This window comes from Diabrotica undecimpunctata, chromosome 4 (assembly GCF_040954645.1).
Source record: "Diabrotica undecimpunctata isolate CICGRU chromosome 4, icDiaUnde3, whole genome shotgun sequence".
In the NCBI taxonomy this organism is placed as follows: Eukaryota; Metazoa; Arthropoda; class Insecta; order Coleoptera; family Chrysomelidae; genus Diabrotica; species Diabrotica undecimpunctata.
The window spans coordinates 52,798,784-52,805,842 of record NC_092806.1 but is presented as its reverse complement, the minus strand read 5'-3'; the positions used below and the strand labels follow the sequence as shown (position 1 = coordinate 52,805,842).

Sequence of the window (7,059 nt, the reverse complement as noted above, 5' to 3'; positions counted from 1 at the left end):
ATTTTTTATATATTTTGAAAAATTATGTGCACCATGGACCAAGGCTCATGATGCTTGTGTACCTTGAGACAAACGTCTTGTACCTTGAGATAATATTTTGGTAAAAAAGGTGAAATAAGGGTTTTATTGATAAAGGAAAATAAACAATTGAACATGGCAAAAGTCACAAACATAAGTCTCCCAAGCACTTCCTTCAACCCCGGCACATAGATAGTGAGTCCATCGGCCACAAGAGATGCACCTGCACCATTTTTCCCACTGTTGTCAGAAACTTTCGAGTTACAACAGTAAACGCATTCTTCGTTTGCACTGTCTTCAATGTCACTAGAAGCAAGAGATAATAATTTATCGTCACCTGTATCAGAAGACTGGTCAATTAATTTTGTGTTGTTTTGCTTGCCGTCGTACCTTCTTTTCTCCAGACTTTGGCTTTTGTACATATATGAGCTTGATGAGTTTAAGAGAGTGCCTGTTAATTTATTTGTTACTTTTCCTCTATTTTTCACCCTTTCCTCTCTCGTTGTCTTTCTTGCTTGTGCTTTTTTTTTCTTCTTTTATAGCATTTTTCTCTTGAGCGTCTGTAGCTATCATGGTTTTACCTGATTTTCTACCACCAGTTTTCCTTTTACTTGGCTTTGCCCAAGGGAAAACTGAAATTAAGGTTTCTTACTTTCGTGATAAGAAACTGAAAGAAAGCATGAAAACATTCATATCACAAAACCTGCAGGCGCAAATAAAACTAAGGAACGCAACAAAAATAGGAGATACAGTCTATGCCATAGAAACAGAAACTTTCACGGATAAAATTGAGATAGTAAATAGGAAGAGTAAGTTGAAGTATCATAAAGATCGGACCTACATAAATAATAATATGATATCAAAAGAAAAATAAATACAGAAAGAAATAGTGAAAATAGCAAAGTAAGAAAAAAGTAAAGGAAAACAAACAAACTATAAACAAAGCTATAAGAAGTTGTTCGTGAATAAGAAAGAATGGATATGGGATAAAGAAAAACAACAACTAAAAAAAACACCATAGAAAAATTACCAAAAAACTAGTAGAAGAAAAAGAACCGGAGAGATATGATTCCGAAACAGCAAGGCAAAGGAATACGACCATGGAAAACGGAAAAATAAACACAAAAGAAAGACAACAATCCAAGGACATAATAAAAATTGGGACTTGAAATATGAGAGGTATTTATGAGCAGAGAGGTTTAAGAAACTTAGACAAAATTATGGAAAAATATACAATAGATATCCTTGCCCTACAAGAAACGAAACAACTGGGAAATGAAATAATAAAAATACTAAAGGGCACACTGTTCAAGAGTGGTAGGACCAAAGATATTTTGGAGTAGGATTCATGGTGTCGGAAAAAGTAAACAAAGCCTCGGAGTAATCCGAGTACAGTACAAAAAGCCAACATGGCAAGAGCATCAATAAGAGGCCTAGCAGGAAGAAAAAGCAAACTTAGATTGAAAACAAAAATAAGATTAATAAATAGTATAATTCTTCCTATACTAACATATGCATCTCTCTCATGGGGACACATATGCAATACATCAAAAAAGAAAATACAAGCGGCACATAACAACAGCCTAAGAGAAGCAGTCAACGTACCGAGATACGTAGCAGAAAGATTCCTCTTTAGAGAATTACAACAAATCAGAGTGACCGACACAATTTGGTTTGTGGCTGTCCATAAATTTAACCTGGATTTTCTTGAATGACGCATATTTAATTGTTAACTAATGTAAACTAATGTATTCTTTCTTACTACAAAATCGTTATCTACATCTTCTTCTAAATCACACCATTCATCACTATCACTATTCTCAGCACTCTGTTCGTTATTATCTGATAATCTGAAGAAGATTTAGGAAAATAACTTTTATCTAGCAATGAATCGTCACTGTCAAAGGGATCTTCGATTCTGTCGGCATCAGATGAAGATTGGGTTGGTGTCTGTTCATTCTCCATATCGAGTTCATCAGCTTGTTCGTTATCCATTTCGTGTTCTATTTCTGATTGTATAAACTGTAGTTCGTTTTCATTATTAAAATGTTCATGACTTTCAATCAACCCTGTATTATCATATAATTCATTTAAAATAGTATTTGTTTCAGAACGCTCTCTAAAGTTTTTATGGTCACTGATTATTTGCTCATTTGCAACTTCTATTACGTTTTGTTTCACTATATCAACCATTTATATCTTGCCCTTTTCGACATTTTAACAAGTACTGCTCACACTTCAATGAACTACAATAAACTGAAACTGAATATATACAGCGACAAGCACCAATAAGTTGAAACGAATGGCAATGACACATGCCTCTCGGGGTCTGTGGCGCATAGTGACAATAAATTTTTGTTTATGTGCGGCACGTGTCTCCGGAGGCATGTCTCACTATAGACATTTACCGAAATCAGTAGCGAGAATAAAAAATTTGCTATCGATAGCTATTTGTTACACTTAAAACGACGTACAAATACCATTTTTATCGCTACTGCAAGATGCGATGATTTGACCAATTTTACAAACAAGCTCGACTAAATGCTTAGGTATTCACTTTCACTTTTGAGAACAAAATGGTTTGCAAAAGGACAATTCTATTCATACTCCTCGCAATAAATTTTAGAAACACTCTTTTATTACGGGATTATAATCGGTTACCTGCTACAACAATTCCAAGAATAATAGATAGTATCTATAGGTACTATCGGTAATATTGAAGACTGAAATATTGGAATAAAATGAATATTGGAGTTTCCATTACTTGGTCATATCATTATCTACGGTTAGATAAATATTACTTAAAATCCACAATTCCAAATAAATTGACGTTTATGCATTTTATGCAATTTTTTTTTATAAATATGCAAACAGCCCAGATATTTGCATAACATATGTATTTCGTATAAAACTTAAGAGGTCGCTGGTGAAATGATATTAGATAAATAATTATTAAGTAAAAATGCAATATTTTGTTTGTAAATAAATTAGCGAAAAATAGCAAATACAACTGTCAGTAAATTACGAAATTAACTAGCCATACTTATTATTGTTGTTTGTACAAAGAATATAGACTTACCCTTTGAAATATTGATGTATTCGTAACAGGCTGAAGATTTGGTAGCGGTGCATCACGACGCCCGGAACGCCGAGGCTTGTTGGCACAAGAGCCAAAAAAGAACCTTCTAACCGTTGCGTGTGGTCTGTATACCAAGAGGGTACACCAATAAATCACTCTATTGTCTTGCGATAATTGTTCTGGTAATAAGAAACCGTACACTGTTTCTATATTTGTGACCCAAAATACAAAAGAAAAGCCAAATTCTCCGCACTTAAAACACCATAGATGAGATAGCCAGTTTAACAATTTTACGAAATAACATCAAGCAATATATTTTAACAGAGTCGTTAGAATACATAGCATTGAATTAGATCACATTACAGTACCGTAACAGAAAAATATTAAATGTAAAAATATGAAAGAAATAGTACATACTTTCCCAAAAAATATGTAAATATGCAATATATGCTATTTGTATATTTACCTAATTCTACTTATGACTAACCGGTTTCGTTCCGTAGGAGAATGCGAGATAGGAAGCTGTTGATGGCGGAAATTCCCGACTATTTATGAGTCGAAAGTACTAGCACAAAGCATTACCGTTGTATCAATCTGATCAACCACGCTGACCAAATTGGGAAAATGAGAAATTGAGAAATTTTTTTCTTAAGGTTTTTAAATAACAATGAAAAATAACAAATATATTGGAGGCCTCAATATGTCTCTCACAATAAATAGTAGAAATATTTTTTCTGTTAGAGACTCATTCATTGCAATTTACGGAATAAGGCAACTTTATCTTACCCATTCTATCATTTGTGCTGGTTGTCAAATAATAGTTGCCATAGTTTACTTTGATTTTTTGTGGCATAAATATGTTGAAATAGACTTTTAAAATATCATAAATTATTTTAAGATATATTTGCACATAAATAAGAGATACGCCAACTTTAATAAAATTAGCACAGCATATTATCAGACAATGGTTACCACTGACGAGCACGAACATGAAAAAAATCACATTTTCCATTGGAAAAATATTGCTAATAATAGCAGCGAAATTCTCAACTATAACTGTTCAATGCATTAGATCCTTTCTCAAAACTTTTTTCAGTGTAATTGCCGTCTCACTTGGCCAATTCTCCATTTAACATTTTAAGATAAAAAAATATGTAGAACGTTTTATAAAAGTACCGTTAGTAATCGCCTACAGGTAATGATAAAAACCTAAATTTAATTAAATAGCTTAATGTAGTTGTAAAGATGTTAGCAAGATTATATTTATAACATCAATAAGGTCAGTTTAGCGTAAATATTAAGTTCATTCTCACTTGTAATCGTAATGCTCAGAGCATTCCATTATGAAATGTAATTAGTTGGTTAATGGAAAAGGGAGATTTCAGATAGTTGTAGAAATGAAGTGACTAGTCGCTAGCTGCACTTACAACGACGTGTCATTTAAATTATTTCGATTTCTTTACTATGATTTATTTGTACAAAGTGCGTCTAATTTCTCCCCTCCTTCAACATATTTTTAAACGATAAAACGTTGATAATTTTTTCGGTATCTGAATTATTACTACCTTGGCTACCGATCATTTAAACTAATAATTTTGTACCAAATATTTTGTTATTAAATTTTAAGCATTATGTTCTTTATTATGTCAAAGTCAGTGTAAAAATAGTACCAGAAAAAATATGTTTGCTAAATATTCAAATTAGAAAAAATGTGTGCCGGTAACTCACACAGTACACAAACTTTGCAAAAACGTAAACTTAAAATTGAGACGTGTGAGATGCCGACAAACATACAGTCCCTACCCCTTTGATGTAGAGTACGTCATGTCGACTGCTCCCGACATCAATACACAAGATTCTTGCTATTCATTTGTAGTTTAAGGCTCGTCCTTACGAGTCAAGTTTTGTTGATCAACTTTATTTGATCAACAAAAGTTGAATTTAACTTGGATAAGATTTTGTTCACATATTTCAAATAAAAATGAATCAGCGGTTCAATGTAAAAATAACGTCGATTGAGGTTGTGCGTGAATGTGTACAAAGTATTGCTGTTTTGTTAAAATGAAAACTGAAAATAATTGCTAATAATATGATCAAAAGCCGTAAGAAATGTCGTTTTTGGGCGAGACAGTGGATTTTAACAAGAAATAGTTTGGGAGCATCAGAAACGTTGTTGAAGGAGCTAGCATTAGAGGATAAAGAAGGATATAGAAATTACTTTAGAATGTCTGAAGAAAAATTTGACGAGCTGCTGTCAAAAGTGCAGGGTGTCATAAGAAACAATATACAGTGATGCAACGAGCAATCTCACTAAAATTAAAGCTGCAAATTACTTTAAAATATTTAGCTACGGGTGATTCGTCCGCAACGCTTGCTTCCATATACCGAGTGCCTAAAAATGTACAGGAATATAGAATTCATTACAAAATTTTAATTAAGTAAGTATAAAAAAATTGGTAACAAAAGTAGGTAATATAAAATTTAGTCTATTCTAAGTCTAAGACACCTGTTAGAGCTGCAGTAAGCACATCAGATGACTCCTTAGAATTCTCATCGCATTGTTGCCTGTTGCACGATTCATATGAAAATGAACACTAGTATGTTCTGGGTCCATGTTGTTTGATAATGCTGGTGATGGAGATGAATGATACTCAGGAGATGAAAACGGTGGTGATGAAATTGTCTGGGAATAAGATGTAAAAGGTTGACACATTGATGATGGACTTATATGATATTCGAATTGTCTTACTGATAAGAGCTGCAGTCGGTTTTGTCGTACTATAGTTTGAATTTGTTCCTGGCAGATGAGAGCATCGTAAAAAGGCATATGTCTTAGCTTCACAGTAATATATTTGGCAAATATGTCTAATTTTTCATCCACAGTACGTGTATTTTTTTGCAGTACTTCATCAAGTTTATCAATTACTGCGCTTATATTTGAAATGTTTTCATTTTCAAATATTTTTCTTTGGCGATTTTGAGGAGCACGAAAGACATTTGTTGTCTTTCATTGCTTTGCAGTAGGCGATTTGGCAGTTTTTGTGTTTTCTACATGGATCGCTTCTTTTTGGGTTTACCATTGCCATTAGTAATAGATGCAGGAAACACATTTTTTGTTTCTGTTTCTCCTGTATTTTCGATGCTTTCGCTTTCAGCTTTATCATGTGTTGAATTCAAAAAGAGGAATAAAACTTTATTAAAATATTTCATATTAGTACAAAGTGAATTAAATATGCAGCAAAATGTGATAAATATTTTTTTACAGGTACCACAAAATGAAGAATAATGGAAGACAATTCAAAGACACTATTATTTGCGATGGAATTTTCCAAACTGTTGTGGTGCATTAGATGGAAAACATATTATAATACGAAATGCGCCTCACAGTGGATCAGAGTAATTTAATTACAAAGGCAGTTATAACGTAATTTTGTTTGCGTCCGTTGACGCAAACTATTGCTTTCGCTATTTCGACGTAGGCACAAATGGAAGGGCAAACGATGCTGCTGTTTTTGCAAAATCTTTGTTGAATACAGCATTAGAAGATAATAGGAATACGTTACATTTTCCAAAAGAAGGAATATTTGTAGCTAAAGACGCTTTCCCTTAAGACCCCATATTTTAAAACCCTTTGGAAGAAGTACTCATTTATCTAGGACACAGAAAATCTTCAACTATCGTTTATCAAGAGCTCGTCGCATTGTTAAAAATACATTTATAGAAGTTTGGTTTCTAGATTCAGAGTATTTGAACAACCTATAGCGGTCTCAATTAATAAATTATTAATTAAATTAAACTTAATATTATTTAATTAAATATTAATTAAATAATAAATTTAAATAAAAAGTATATTTACCAAATTTGATGAGGTATTCCTTGTATTGGTAACACCATGTAAAAATATATCCGCTCTTTGATACTAAAACAACTTTGGCACGTACAATTCATCTCTTGCCATGCCA

The 7,059-nt window shown here is 32.7% G+C and overlaps 1 pseudogene; it reads right to left on the bottom strand.

Moving 5' to 3' along the window:
• Positions 1 to 5,583: 5,583 nt before the first annotated feature.
• Positions 5,584 to 6,307, bottom strand: LOC140438667 (uncharacterized; annotated as a pseudogene).
• Positions 6,308 to 7,059: the final 752 nt, after the last annotated feature.